This window comes from Cibotium barometz, chromosome 10 (genome assembly GCF_041138505.1).
Source record: "Cibotium barometz isolate CiBa-2024 chromosome 10, ASM4113850v1, whole genome shotgun sequence".
Lineage (NCBI taxonomy): Eukaryota > Viridiplantae > Streptophyta > Polypodiopsida > Cyatheales > Cibotiaceae > Cibotium > Cibotium barometz.
The window spans coordinates 31,168,599-31,185,521 of NC_141055.1; positions in this window are offsets into that span (position 1 = coordinate 31,168,599).

A 16,923-nucleotide genomic window follows, 5' to 3' on the forward strand; every position below is an offset into this window, starting at 1 on the left:
CCTGAATTCGGTTAGGAAAAAAGCGTTGATTTCTTCAAACTAAGTCAGTGATAGTTTTCCTTCTATCTGGTTTAATCAAGTGAAGGATAATTAAGTCTCTTGACCCCGTTAGAAAATTCGTTAAGAAAATCAAAAGGGTGGAATCATCCCCGTTTTTCAAGCAAGGAAAATTTTCCCGGTTTTGGTTTCAGAATGACCACCAGATTAGTCTCATTTTCTACTTAGATTCAAGCAACCAGCACACCGTGCTAGCAATAGATTACTCAGGGACAGAGAATCCTGAGATTGTATTAAAAAATTTATTGTATCATTACATTCTATTAATCTAGCCGGTGATTTACATATTTTTTTTTCTCTCCATTTGTTTTGTACTTGGATAGCACTTGAGTTTTTAAAAGATTCAAATCTTTTCTATTTTCTCTTTTCTACATCTCTAAGTGTCTGAAGCATCTTAGACAACTTTAAGGTTTCTTTCCTGTGTAGTTGTTGGAGTATTATATGTGGTAGAACCATTGGAATACTTCATGTATGCTGTTTGCTTTTCTCCATCCTCCACCATGTTGTGTATGCCTGAAATATGCATTTCGTGCCATATAGTGTGACCTTTCCATCCCTTGAGTGTTCCAAGTACTAGGGTTTCCATATTTTTGGATAAAAATGGCATATGGTGGTAGAGAATATGCTGCATATCAACAAAGATAGAATCAGATGTGCATCAATCAGTTGTGCATGTCAACTAAAAGAACATAATCATGAACCTTACCATATAGTGTGTTATGTTGGAATCTGTCCAAGCTATCTTCATGACTCTTTTGAAAGTTTGTAGGTTGTCTTGAAAGCTCTTTTTATCTTGTCGTGTCCAGTTAACTTTGTCACACATTCTGAAAAGAACATCAATTGATCACCAAGCCTCTGCCTTTGCATGCCTTGATTCACTCTCTTGATCTTTCACTGCATTATGGAGACTTTTTTATTGTTCATACTTGATTCTTCTAATGTAGTTTGATTTATATACTTTTCCTGTCTTGATGCTTTTGTGTTTCTAGCTGCGGAGGGGTTCTGATAGAAATTTTCTTGCTTTAACACCTCCAATTGATGGTTTCATTGGTACATCCTTCTCATTGGTTGACTACTTAGTGTCTTTCAGAATACGAACGTTCCCTCCATGTAGTCTAATCTCAGACAACACCTTTTCCAATGAGCAAAGGGCTTCTTTTCTCTCTGGCGCCTTCTTTATCTTCCAAGCAAATCCAATGTAGAGAAACACCAATTTCTAAATGATACGGCACAACGCATGAAGGGTACAAATATGTACATTGATGATGAGAGGAATCTCAAATAGAGGGCGAAAGTTCTCATCATTAATCAAATTTCAGTTTGGTGGTCTTCTCCACCACTTAGAGTCTAGCTATTTTGCGAAATCCATGCAATAGACAGGGTGACCTTGCGTTAGCTCCCTTGGCAATTGAATAAGCACTTGAGTGTTTGGAGGTCACCTGCAAGATGCCAACGAACTTGGAAGTCTCCCTTGTTGTCGACGCTAATGATTTTGTTTCCCTTCATCTGTTCGCTAATCAATTTAGGAATGGGTGTATGATGAAACACCCAAAACAATGTTTCATGATCTCCTTTCTTGACGTGTAACAGATAAATAGATAATGACAACTTTCTTCCTAAACATGAGAAAAACAAGTCTGTAGATAAATGCAATATGATTTACCTCAAATATCATTAGTGTTATTGTCACTCTTTCTACCTTTTTCATTTTGATAATCTCACATTCATCAAGCTTGATGACAAACTGAAGCACACCCCCTGTCTCCTTGTAAGTGATGTCATAGAACTCTACCATTCTCTTTTGCAAAAGCTCCATATCTAGGAATATATTGTTGAATCGAATGTATTGAATGCTGCCACTTTCTCCATTGAATTCCTCTTCAATGTGGTAGGGTTTACCGATGTATTGCAATACCTCTGCATTTAGCTTGTCCCGAAATCTCCAGACATCTATAGGAGCTGGAAGTAGTTTCCCTTTGATTCCCTTGGCATCAAGAACTGAAGATAGTGACTTCTAAATAGCATTGTAACCTCTTCGACTGACTCCATTACTGTCCATAGCATCTTGTATTTCTGTTGTGGAGACTGCATTACTAGTGAGACAAATTATTCTATTCTCTAAATTCTAGAGGTGTAATTTTGCAATCACATAAGGCTATGAGCAAGTAGTTGTGTTTTACAAAAAGAAGTGTTTCCAACCAATAAAAATAAAGGTAAATTTTTCAAAAAGTAAAAATAAATAAATAGAAATTAACATCACTATCAAAACCAAAATATATAACAAGATTTGGCCAACCATTCAATACAGATTTAGTCAATTATCCAAATATATCTATAGTTCATAGCTCACTCTTATTGGGGACTTGCCTAATACTCCTTTGACTACACCTCACCCCCATTGGAGGCTTTCCTAATGCTAAAATTTACCACAAACTTGACTAATGCTCCTCTCACTATATTTGACCAACTGCTCAATGTAGATTTAGACAATTGTCCAAATCTATGTACAATTCATAGCTCACTTCTATTAGGGATTTGCCTACCTAATGCTCTTCTCACTCTTGCTAGATTTGACCAACCATTCAATATAGATTTGGACAATTATACAAATATATATAATTTTCATACTTCATTTCTATTAGGGACTTGCCTAACGCTCTTCTCACTAGATTTGGTCAACCAATCAATGTAGGTTTAGAAAATCGTCCAAATCTACATATAATTCATACCTCACCCCTATTGGTGGTGGTGGGGACTTGCCTAATGCTCCTCTCACTAGATTGTCCAACCATTTTTAAATTGGATAATTGTCCAAATCTATCTACCATTCATAGCTCACTCCTATTGGAGACTCGCCTAATGCTCCTCCTCTCACTAGACCTCATGTCCCTATTGGAGGCTTGCCTAATGCTAACCTTTATTGGCGATTTTCCTACTGCTCCTCTCACTATATTCAATCCAGAGCTAGACCTCATGCCCCTATTGGGGACTTGCCTAATACTCATCTCACAGATTTTGCCAACCATTTAATATAGATTTGGACAACTATCTAAATCTACCTACAATTTCATAGCTCACTCCTATTTGGAACTTCTATAATTCTCGTCTCACTAGACCTCACCCCTAAGTCTAACCCTAATTGGGGATCATCTCACTAGATTTAGCCAACTATTCAATAAATATTTAGACACAATTATCCAAATATAACTACAATTCATAGCTCACTCCTACTAGGGACTCACCTAGATACTCCTCTCACTAGAATTGAACAACCGTTTAATATAGATTTAGATAATTGTCCAAGTCTATACACAATTCATAGATCACTCCTATTAGACTTGCCTTATGCTCTTCTCACTAGATTTGGCCAACCATTGAATATAGATTTGGATAATTATCCAAATGTATTAAAAGTTCATATCTCATTTCTATTGGTGGGGACTTGCCTAATGCTCCTCTAACTAGACCTCACCCCCATTAGAGAATTTCATAATGCTAACCTTGACCCCACAAACTTACCGAATGCTCCTCTCACTATATTTGACCCAATGTAGATTTGGATAATTATCTAAATATATATATAATTCATAGCTCACTCCTATTAAAGACTTGCCTAATGCTCTTCCCAATAGATTTGGCCAACCATTAAATGTAGATTTGAATAACTATCCAAATCTACCTATAGACCATACCTCACATGTTTTAGGGACTTGCCTAATGCTGCGATTACTACATTTGGCCAACCATTCAATATAGATTTGGACAATCCAAATCTATCTACAATTCATAGCTCACTCCTATTGGATACTTGCCTAATTCACCTCTTACTAGACCTCAAGGCATGACCTATGAAAGAAAGGGGCTATGACCAAGCTGAGATATGGGAATGGATCTACTCAAGGCATGGAGTAGGCATGGGTGTAGGGCATCATCTTAAAGCAATATAAAGGCCATGAAAGCTTGGGCATAAGCTCCAAGAAGACAAGATGTCTATATCAAATGATAAGGTGATAAAAGGTATAATAGCCTAGACCAAGGTCACTTATATAGTGCCTTGCCATTTCACACTAGCTAATCAATATGCACATGCCCTATATCTATGCTCAAGGGAACCAAGGTCCATGTGCCTAGGCCCATATCCATACATGTACGTGTGTAAATATAATTGCTTTTCATTATAAACCATCCTCTCCTACAATGATTTCATCCTCAAAATCTAAGGGTGGTTGTGCACAAAAGACACATACAAAGGTTATATACAAAAGAAAAAAATCACATCCAAAACTAAATGTAAATGTCGATATCAAGGCATATGACCCCTCTTGGATCAAATGAGAAGGAATTTAGTGCTGTGAGACCCCTGCCCCCTCCGAGGCTCCTGCCGGCCGGTGGAAGCGGCGTCGGCCTCCCACGTGGGGCGGGGATCCACACTCGGGGCCTCGCCCATGGATGTCCGGGGACAAGAGGCTAGCTCGGGCGGTTCCGGGCCCGAAAAGACTCCCCTCACCCGGAAAGTCTTTCCGGGCGGTTCCTCCAAAATCGGGCCCAGAAAGACTTCCCTTGCCCGGAAGGCACGGGCAATTTCGCCATGGGAAAATCTTCTAATGGGGGAATTACTCTAACGAGTCAAAGTCTTAAACTGATCTGACCAAACCGAAGTCACATGGTCAGATCAAGAAGAGACTTGCACTTGGTCCATGGAATCACCGCTTTTTTCCTCATTTTTATCTTCAGCTATATAGCATAGAGCACTTAACTATATAGTCTATTATAAGCTATATATCCCAATATTAGCTATATAGCTGAAAGAACTGGGCTAAAAAATATATATGTTAATCCTTTACCTTTGCTATGAAATTTAGCTATATAACTCTTATAGTATTCCACAATTCCATGCTTTCACCCCAATGAAAGCATTATTAGGCCTCCAATGATTAGTGAGTCATGTAATAATGCATCTCACAAGCTTCTTTGTCACTATTTCTCAAAGCCTGCAATGTGTGTCGATGCATGAAATTGCTTTGTCTATTACATCATGCCTTTGGATGAGATGATGAGAGTAGATTGATGATGCACATCAGCCACCACAATCACAATGTATAAGAGGGAAAATTGAAGGTATTAATAGAAAAGACAAAGAAAATGGTAGCTAGGGTGTTAGGTGTGGACCATCATGCAGGAGCTCAAAAGGTACAAATGTGTGTGGCAAAAGAAATAGTGATGGCGGCAACACTCATGCAAGAGGGAGGATCTAGTCATGCCATTGGCGAGCAAGAGTTCTTGAACCTTTTTGTTGAGGAGATGGGACCACTTGTTAAGGATAATTGGTAAGACTTGTATATACTTCTTATTTTACTTTTATGGGGTTGAGCGGAGAAGTTAGAACACTAAAGATTTTGTTATTATTAGGTTCCCGAGGTTCGTATCCCTGCAAAGCAGACAAGGGCCTGCAAAGGAAAACTTTGGACTAGATGCTTTGATGAAATTGAAGAGGGATTTCACTTATGAATTCTTCCACCAAAGGTTTTTGATGGGTCAAGGTTTAACAATTGACAAGTGCTTTGTGTTCAAAATGTCCATAATCAGGCCTGCATCTGGATTAGACCTCGTGAATCAGATGAGGTGAATGGGAAGAGGGGACCTTCGGCATGCTTGGGTGTAATTCGATTACACGTCATTGTGTGGACTAGGTCACTATGGCTTATCATGTGTATGACCCAAGGTAAGAAAATGGATAGCATTGAAAACATGCTATGATGAGAATATGAGAACCCTTTGACCTGAAACTGTGCTAATGTAGCATGTAGGACCTCCTAATAATAGCAACATTTGAAATGAAAGAGGAGGACATGAAAGTGCAATGCCTTTTTTGGGAGTGCATTATTGAGGTGATGGGAAAACATGGCTGTGAAAGACCGGATTTTTTTGGTTTCAGGCACATGCAAATTAGAATACAGTAAGGCACACATTCAATGGTGGAAAAGAGAACGTACTCTTTTCTTTTTCATCATTGGGAGAAAAGTATTCATGCGTGGCCACATAACAAAATATGTAAGTGCAACATCTCAAAATGAACACAAAGTAATGTGTGAGAAGTGGCACATGGCTCCCACAACGGAGGTGGCAGCAAAACCAAGATTAATATGTCAATGGTGGCAAAATGGAAAGGAATATTGCAGCCATGGACTCTTGGTTTAGTTGGTGGGATGTACGCATTGCTCCTCCAATGAGAAATGCGTACATTTAAGGGATCTCAAATTAATTCAAAATAAGAATATGTTCATTCATCAACCCATTCTTTCCCCATTGGACCTTTACAATGCACTATCTCAAATGAAAACATACCCAAACTTGGTGGGTGATTGTATGCATTTCAATGGTCACAAACTTTTTGGGAGAGAAATGAAATTATTGATCTTTGTTTCATCAATGAAATCTCTTTTTCTTTCCACTTGAAGTCTGCAACACATTCTATGTAGTGCAAAAATATAGCACAATATGTCCTATATAGCACATAGCGCATGGTCAGATGATCCTCTAAAATGTCTTCTTAGGTCAGATGTGACTCTGAACAACCTTGATATTCAACCATGTCTCCTCAGCTGACCTCCTTTGACAACCTACTGACCTAAACTGACCCCAGTTGACTCTTAGACCACTACCTCACTGTAATCTGATTCAGCTAATTGTTGCTGGCCTCTGTCAGATTCTTGTCATGCGTTTGACAGCGTTAGAGCTGAGTGTCGAAACCCATAGCTAAGAGTGTGAAAAAATAGAGTCACTTTTTTTGGGTTGAGAGGAAGCTATTTTGGGTCTAGTTTGACAGTCAAAAGTAAGTCTAAGTCACTTAAACAGTTTGTGGACTAAAGGATATCTAACAAAGTCAGCAGAGCTGGAAGATAGTTGATGTTGGTTTAGGGGTTATAAGGCTGAATCTTTGTGAGATTTAAGGTTTTAGAAGGTTTTTAAGGCTTAAAGGATACATAAGTGGAAAGATCTGAGGAAATCAATCAGCTGAACCAGATTACAATCATGTAGTAGTGGTAAGTTGAGAGTCAGATGGGGTCAGTTTAGGTCAGCAGGTTGTCAGACGATATCAGCTGAGGAGATAGGGTTGAAGATCAAGGTTGTTCAGAGTCACATCTAACCTCAGAAGACATTTTAGAGGATCACCTGAGAGGATCAGGTGTCGGACTATATCAGCAGATATTCAGAGGATAGTTTTAAGGCTGTTGTGTGCCCTAGTCTAGGTGTTTTCAATGGATTGGATGCTATAGAGGTGAATGTCCAAATTTTGATTCTCTTTCCAACATGAATGTCCAAAAAGAACTAGATGAGTACTCATAATAAATGGTATAAATACATGAATACTAGCATGAATGTTCAATGGATACTGACATGATTTTGGACTTGTTTCTTGTTTCCTTAGAGATTTTTTGTTTCATAAGGTTGACTATCTCAAGTTTTGTGAAAGTATGGAGGTGACATCTAGCCATAGGGGAAAGTGTACATTTTTACCTCTCCCCCCAAGTGCTATTGAAGACTTTAACAAGAGAGCCTTAGTTGGGGACTCCTTTCTTTGCATAGGTTGTGGGTTTCCTTTTGATGATACTGCCCATGACGTATTTTCATTGCCTTGCCACCATGCGTACCATATGTTATGCTTTTCGCATACCTGTAGAGAATATGGAACTTGTGTTGCTCCTAATTGCAAACATGTCATCCCTGATGGGGCTAAATCGCAAAGCTATCAAGAAAGAAAAGAGCACTAGTAAGGGATGCACATGATATCTTAGTAGTTGCTAAAACTCATGCTTTAAGTGTAACATCTAAAATCTGACATGTGACGTGATTTTCAGGTATAGAAAAAGGAACATCTGGGTTTGTGGTCGAAGAGCCTATGGGAGCATCACAAATATCCATGCAAGCCACATGTAACTATACTATGTTATTTTATACTTAAAGTTAACTTGTAATACTGAATTTAGTTATCAATTATGTCTTCACATGTGCTATTTTAGAACAATTCTCACACATTGGGCAAACAAAGGTGGTCAATTCTATTACCCACGATGAACCGACAACGCCAATGGTGCATAGGGCAAGTGAAGCAGAGTCAACACTTGGTGCTGATTTGAAAGAAATGTTGGCGGGGATACGTGCGAAAGCTAACTATTTGAAGAGAACGCAATCGCCAAGGTAGATCATGGAGGCTCCTAAGGAAGTGGAGTCAGATCATCTTTTATGAGAGAGAGAGAGAGAGAGAGAGAGAGAGAGAGAGAGAGAGAGAGAGAGAGAGAGAAACCTCACAACCCAATGTAACCTGCCCCAACAGAGTAAAACCACCTCAATTGCAGAGAGATAGATTGGTTGTGCAGACATTGTGTGTGCTGCAAGGAGGTCAACAGTTGCCATTGGGTGTATGTATGCACATTGAGGTCACTGGTTGTGACATTTGAGTGTGGTACAGTACCGCTGCAGAAAATACAGCAGTTTGTGCTGCAGGACAAACCAGAGTGCTGTTTCTGGTAAATTTGTGTGTCTGGCAAGATGTCAAATGATGGCATAAACCAGATTGTTGCTGAGAAGCTTGATAAGAACAACTTTCATGCTTGGAGGTTCAGGCTGACAAATTTCCTGATGGGAAAGGGTTACGGGGACTATATAGAAGGTGAGCATGAAGAGGCACCGGAGATCAATCCGTCTGCTGCTGCAGATGTGAAAGAGTTCAAGGATTAGAACCAAGGAGCTAGAAAAGTTATGTATTGGCTCTCTATCAGTATACAGGACACCATGATTGGGCACATACAAGATGCCAAGTCCCCCAAGGAGGCATGGGACACCTTGGTAAAACTCTATAAAATGAATACCAAGGCACGAAAGATACAGTTGAAGAATGAACTGGAGAAAAAGAGTATGTCCGTGAATGACTATGCATTGAAGATCAAGGGTATTGTGGAATCCCTTGCATCTATTGGTGTTTCAGTATATAGATGATGATGATAAGGTGGAAGTCTGTCTACGTGGTCTCGGGCCACAATACAAGGCCTTCAAGACGTCTATTCAGACTCGGGAAAACATTCCCAATTTCACAGATTTGGTGTCTATGTTGATTATAGAAGAGAAGAGCTTGGGTGAGTGAAGATCAATAGTCTTCACAAAACAAAAACAGTTCAGAGCAACATGCCTTCTACACAAGTTCAGGAAGAGGATGAGGTAGAGGAGGCCATGGACGCAGCCAAGGAGGTGGCCGAACAGGTAATCAAAATTATGGCCCAGCAGCAGCAACAACAGTCCCAGAAACAACAACAACAACACGCAGGTGGAAAAGGCCAATTCAGAGGCAGGGGGAGTCAAAGAGGTTGTGGAAATTGGCAAAGGCAGTATAATGATACACGTGGATGCTTTTATTGTGGTAAGCCGCCTGGACATGTGCAGGCAAATTGCTATAAGAAGCAGGCTGACATGCAAAATGGGAAATTGCAGCAAAACAACTATGCATCCTTGAGCAAAAACAATGAGGATAATGAAAGGTTGTTTGTTATGCAGCATGTCGTTAATGCCATGTCTGAAAATGTTGAAGCAGCACACATAAAGATGATGTATGGTACGTTGATTCAGGTGCTTCAAACCACATGACAAGTCATGGGGAGTGGTTCAAGGAGATGAAAAACCTTGAAAGACCAGGTTTTGTGGAAACAGGGGATGACACTGCTCATCCAATTGCCCATGTTGGAGATGTGCCATTGTCTATGCAGGATGGCAAAGTGAAGTGATGTACTTCATGTTCCAAACATAACAAAGAATCTAGTTTCAGTTGGTTAGATGATTGAGCAGGGTTTGCAGGTTCGGTTTAACCCTGTTGTTATGTTGAAGACTTTAAAGACAAGTGCAGGTTGGTTGCAAAAGGCAACAGAGTGGGTAGAATGTTTACATTGAATGTAAACATGCCTGAAGTGAGTGCTGCGATGTTTGCAAATGGTTAAAGAATTGTTGCAGACACAGACATTTGGCATAAAAGAATTGGACATGTGAATGTGCAGAGAAAGAAGTCTATGCAGACTAAAGGAATTGTGATAGGGCTGCCAAAGTTTAAAGTTGAAGGTATGTAGAAAATATATGAAGCATGCCAATTTGAAAAGCAAAAAAAGCATGTATTTCCACGTGACAGAAATGTGACCGGAAATGCACTAGATGTTGTGCATCCAGGTGTAAGGGGTCCTACGAAGACCATGTCTATGGGAGGCTCCAGGTATTATGTGACATTTATTGTGATGACCACACAAGGAAAGTGTGGGTATACTTCATGAAGGAGAAGGGTGAGGTGTTCACTCATTTTCAGAATTTCAGAGTTATGGTTGAAAAGCAAACATGAAAATATGTAAAGTGCCTAAGGTCAGATGGAGGGGGAGAGTACTTCTCCAATGAGTTCTCTAAATTTTTGAAGAAGAATGGTATTCGGAGGCAGTTTACATGCAGATACACTCCGCAGCAAAATGGAGTTGCTGAGCGGAAAAACAGGCACATTGCTGAGATTGCACGAGCAATGATGGGAGAGAAGAATATGCCGCATAGCTATTGGGCTGAGGCTGTTTTCTATAATAGTTTACATCATGAACAGGACTCCAATTGCAGCCATACATAATGTAACTCCAGAGGAGAGGTTTACTAGCAGAAAACCTGATTTGTCTCATGTGAAAGTCTTTGGATGCATTGCATATGTGCATGTGCCAGATGAGTTGAGAACTAAGCTAGATCCAAAAGCTGAAAAATGTGTGTTTATTGGATATTCCCTTGAGCAAAAGGGATATGGGTGTTATAACCCTGCTACACATGAGTTGAGGGTAAGTAGGGATGTTGTTTTTAATGAGATGAGCAGCTGATTGAGCCCCTTAGTATGCCTGACATTTCTGCAGGACATTCTCATGTTGATGGAGAGTCTAGTGGCTCAGAGATGAGCCTTGATGAGGATCTTGGGATACCAGCTATGAGAACACCTGGTGTAAAGAAGGCTATGGAAGCCATGAATGCAAAGCTAGAATCCTGTGAAGAGGTTCACCTATGATGGTTATGTGGCACATCACTATGCATACATGGCAAAAGTTGTGCAGGTTGTAGAGCCCACATGCATTGATGAGGCTGTTGGAAATGTGTGTTGGGAGAAAGCTATGGATGAGGAGATGGATGCACTATATGGAAATGAGACTTGGGATTTAGTGCAATTGCCTGAAGGCAAGAAAGCCATTGGATGCAAGTGGGTGTACAAAGTAAAACATAACAGTGATGGAAGCATAACCAGGTACAAGGCTAGATTGGTAGCCAAAGGATATGCGATTATGAGGAAACTTTCAGTCCAGTTGCCAAGATGGCACAACAGTGAGAGTTGTGATAGCAGTGGTGGCTGCGTCAAAGCAATGGTCTTTACACCAGATGGATGTAAAGAATGCATTCTTGCATAGGGATTTACAGGAAGAGGTGTATATGCATTAGGAAGTGAATGGAGTCTTCTTGGGCCCTTTAATTTGCCCAAGCCTAAACAAGGTGATTAAGGAATAGCCAAATGGGGGGTTGCCATGTGGACTGAAATGTTGGGTTTGTAAGAGAGGTGTAAGAGTGGTCAAAGGGTACACTTTTCCCCCCAAAAAGGGGGGGAGGCAATTTTACAATTTTCGGACCTCCATAACTTCTACATACAAGCTCCGATTTGAGCGGAGATTATAGATCCGTGATCTACGCATCAAGAGCTTTCCATAGATATGCTACATGATATGGTTTTGTCCGCTAGATTTTAAATTCCATTTTCCCCCCAAAATTCAAATTCGAATAAAGTAGGCGTTTTGAAGCTTCTAATTAGAAAACGTTTCTTCTTAAAAGAAAAGGTTTGACTCCTTAAACTGCCAAATAAAAGGGCCCAAGAAGCCTTCCATTGAGGTCCTAATGGTTGCAGCCACTTAGTTATGAGGATATGAGTCACCCCGAGCATGTTTGCAAGTTGAAGAAGGCCTTGTATGGCTTAAAACAAGCACCAAGAGCATGGTCTGACAAGATTTCCGAATATCTTGTCACTATTGGCTTTCATGTAGCCAAGGTAGATTTCTCGCTAAGCTACTTGCAAATTTGGGTCTATCAGTGGATAGACAAAATGTCATTTTTTGTGACAACATTAGCAGTATACAGTTGGCCAGGACCCAGTTTTTCATACTCGCAATCGTGAGGCGTATAGAGGTCCACTACCATTTTGTTAGAGAGAAGGTTTTGGCAGGTGACATTGACCTTGTTTATGTCAGGACACAGGATCAGGTCGCTGACATCTTGTAAGATTCCTCCCCAGCCTCTCAAAATGTCCAGCATATTCCCTTGTAATCAATTCCCTCTTCAGAAATATAAGAGATCTTGTCTCTGCCTGTTTTGGCATAGAGAGAGAAAATATTCTAGAGAGAGAATATTCAGATTTTGAATATTTTTGGATAGAAGTCCCCTGAAACAGAAATTTAGAAAGAATTTTCCAATGTGCAATTGGAATTAATTGGAAATGGGTATAAAGGACCTTAGCCTAAGGGTCTAGATTTTCAGAAATTTTAGATTATGGTCCAATTAAGGTTCCTTTGGGCCAATAAGATCAATCCATGTGTAGGGAGGAGATAAATCCAATTTGTAAAAGAAGATAACCAAAAATGAGTAAATGCTCACATAAGATGAAGAGTTGACTATGTATAAGGTTTATTAGTAAGAAACTATGAGTAATATCAAAAATATGAGATATTTTGGGTATCCAAAAATGAGTAAATGCTCACATAAGATGAAGATTTGAAAATGTACAAGGTTTATTAGTAAAAAACTATGAGCAATATTAAAAATATGAGATATTTTGGGTATAATAATTCTATTTTGACACATATGTAAGGAAGGGGAGTCCATTAAAGGAGGTGCATATTTCACATGCTTGAATGAGTTTTAAACTCAAAAATAATGTGATATTTTTATCTCTCCTCTCTCTTGAATCAAACCAAATCAAAATGGAACCAAACCGAATCAAAAAGTAACCAAACTAGGTCCAAATCTAGTCCAAATTCAACCAAACTAAATCTGGAAAATTCTAGAATTCAGTTAGCTTTGGTTAGAGCTTCCGTCTTTTATAAATAGAACATGAGTCCTTTGAAAAAAATAGAAGAATTTTACTATACTAGAGTTATGCTGAAATAATGCTAATTTCTACTATTCTCTAAAATTCTCTCCAAATTGAAGAAATTGGAGCTTCCCTCTTTCTTCAATCCCCATTGGTGGCTCCATCAACATACTTAACCAATTGATTGGTTGGGGGCCTCTACCGTGAACAAAGAATCAAGCAATTTGTAAGGTAAATGGTGAATTTTGATCTTTTCTATAATTTCTCAATGCTTCTCTCTTCTCAACCCCTCTCAAGCTTGAGACGCTTAATTGGAATGGTTTTTGAATGCTATTGAAGTTAATTGATGAATGGTAGTGAAGAGTTACATAATTTGATGAATGCTATTGAAGTTAATTGATTAATGATAGTTAAGAATAATATAAATTTTTATTTATACTTAATTCTAATGGTTTTATGTAATTTCTCTCTCTCACTCAAGAAATGGTCATACTCATGACCCATTCTCAATCCAAATGAAGCTTTTCATAAAGCTTTTCCTTAATCCAAGATTAATCTATGCTTGAGGCCAAATTAATGGCTTTTTTCTATGCTTTTAGTTTATGTATTTCATGAATATTGATGATTCAATCCATTATTGGATTAATGATCCAATTAGGGATCATTCTAATCATCTCCTTAATGATAAGCTTTATCCTTCAAAATAAATTGAGATTTATCAGTCATAGTAGCGGAGCTATGGCAAAATTTTTATAAAAATTACACATAAAATAATTTTATTCAAAGCATGAAAAGAGAACTTCCTACCATATTCTAGGAATTATCATCCTAGATTAATTGAAAGAATTTTATTGTAATCATGGAGAAATTGATTTTTATGTTATGCATAATTGATGATTATTTTATTGTAAAAGTGTTACTTTTATCATATTTGGATTTCATGCATAGAGGTATGCCTAAAAGAATTATTATTTTAATATAAAAGTGTTTCTTTTATCATATTTGGATTTCATGCATAGAGGTATGCATAAAAATTGATTATTTTATTATAAAAGTGTGACTTTTATCATATTTGGATTTCATGCATAGAGGTATGCATAAAAATTGATTATTTTATTATAAAAGTGTGACTTTTATCATATTTGGATTTCATGCATAGAGGTATGCATAAAAATTGATTATTTTATTATAAAAGTGTGACTTTTATCATATTTGTATTTCATGCATAGAGGTATGCATAAAAATTGATTATTTTATTTTATAAAAGTGTGACTTTTATCATATTTGGATTTCATGCATAGAGGTATGCATAAAAATTGATTATTTTATTATAAAAGTGTGACTTTTATCATATTTGGATTTCATGCATAGAGGTATGCATAAAAGTTGATTATTTTATTATAAAAGTGTGACTTTTATCATATTTGGATTTCATGCATAGAGGTATGCATAAAAGTTGATTATTTTATTATAAAGTGTGACTTTTATCATATTTGGATTTCATGCATAGAGGTATGCATAAAAGTTGATTATTTTATTATAAAGTGTGACTTTTATCATATTTGGATTTCATGCATAGAGGTATGCATAAAAGTTGATTATTTTATTATAAAAGTGTGACTTTTATCATATTTGGATTTCATGCATAGAGGTATGCATAAAAGTTGATTATTTTATTATAAAAGTGTAACTTTTATTATATTTGGATTTCATGCATAGAGGTATGCATAAAAGATATTCTTTTTATACTAAAAGTGTGATTTTCATCATAAATGGATTTTATGCATAACTTAGATGCATAAGAGAAATTCTTTTATTCTAAAAGTGTAATTCTTACCAAATTGAATTTATGCATAAGAAGATGCATAAAAGATTGATTTTTATTTCGAAAGTGTTAGTCTCCTTAAATGGAATTTATGCATAAATAAATGTGTAGAGAAATCTTATATCAAATATAAGAATTCTCTTAAAAAAGATTGAGATGTGAAAAGATGTGATAAGATGTGTATGAGATGTGATAGAATGTGTTAAGATGAGTTAGGATGTGTTAAGATGTATATGGGATGTGTTAGGACGAGAATGGATGTAATATGGTTGTATGAATGTGATGTGGATGTATACATGTAGATGTATATGTATGAATGTGAATGTGGATGTGGATGTGGATGTATGGATGTAGATACGGATGTGTATGTATGTATGTGGATGTGGATGTATGAATGAAGAAGTGAAAAATGGATGTATGTATGTATGTGGATGTGGATGTATGAATGAGGATGTGAAAATGGATGTATGTATGTAGATATGGATGTATGGATGTGAATGTGAATGAAGAGGTGGATGTGGATGTATGGATGTAGATACGGATGTGCGGCGCAGCTACAAGTCTGCAACAACAGGAGGCTTCTCGGGTGAAGAGGAGAGACGCCAAGGAGGAGAGCCAAGGGAGTGGTCGCCCTGGCGAACTAGCTGCAACCGGGGAGAGTCCCAAATGATCAACAGCCTGGAGTGTAGGTGCGTGAGGCGCTGCAGGTAGGAGACCAGAGGAGAAGTGGAGAAAGCGCTGCAGATAGTGGCCGCCTGGTGTTTGGAGGCGACGGCTGGCTGACAGGTGGTGGGTCTGCAGAGACGAAAAGGAGAGAGTAGCCGCCCAGGGTGAGGGGCTAATCACAGAGGAAAGGCTGACGGCAGAGAGGCTGGTGGGATACGGTGGGACCTGAGGTGATTGCACTAAGGTCGGGCGCAGCAGCAGGTTAAGTGAAGGCATAGTCGTGTGCATGAGAAGGGAGCCGTTGTGGCAAGGTGAACAGCTAAAGGGCTGGAGTACAGTCGGGTGAACAAGAGAAGAGGCTGTGGGTCTTGTGTGATGGCGAGATAGAGGAAGGATTGGGTGATGTGGCTTGGGCTAGATATCTGAGGATGCTGCAGTGTGAGCAGTGGTTCGTGGTGCTGAGGATTGTGCAGAGGCTCTGGTGGTTGGTGAAGCTGCTGGTCACGACATACAGAGAGTGGGAGCTGCTGAGTGAAGGTTAGCTTGTGTGGGCGCCTTCTGGAGAGAGTAGCTGGTCTTGTGTGGGCGATGATTGTAGGCAGTGCGTGGATGCTGACCAGAGAGGGAGCCTTGGGTTTTTGTGTGTGTTGGATGCAGAAGTGGTGCTGATGTGTGGGCTGGAGACAGTGGGGCTCGCCTACGATAATTGGCAGGTAGCAGCAGACAGAGAGTAGCCGGGCTACAGAGGAAGTGAAGAAGGGTTGCTGGTGTGGGCGCCCTCTGAAGATTACAGGGACCGGGAGACAGAGGCTCGGTTGTCAGACGCAAGGGTGTGATTCCCTTGGCAGTAAATCCTGGCCAGAGTCCTGGTCTTTGGTGTATTTGTTGAGTTTGTACATGGTTGATGCTGTATATGTTTTTTGTTGAATGATCATCTGTCCTTCATGGTTCTGAGCTGTCTTATGGTGTGGGTGGGTGGCGAATGTTGAGAGAGTGTTCCAGCCGGTGGCTGGTGGTGCCCCCGTTCGGGTGAGTGTTTCCAAGTTTGCGAGGTGGAAGGGCTATAGAGGCAGGGTTTTCTTTCTTTTTTTCACCTCACACCATGCATTCCATATGTACAGAAGCCCAAAACACCTCTCAGAAAAACGCCTCTGACAGTTGGCATCCAAAAAAGCCCAATTGTGGCATGTCCTCACAGAAGACAGTATCTGACAATTTATTATTGTCATAAGTCAACTTTAAGATATTT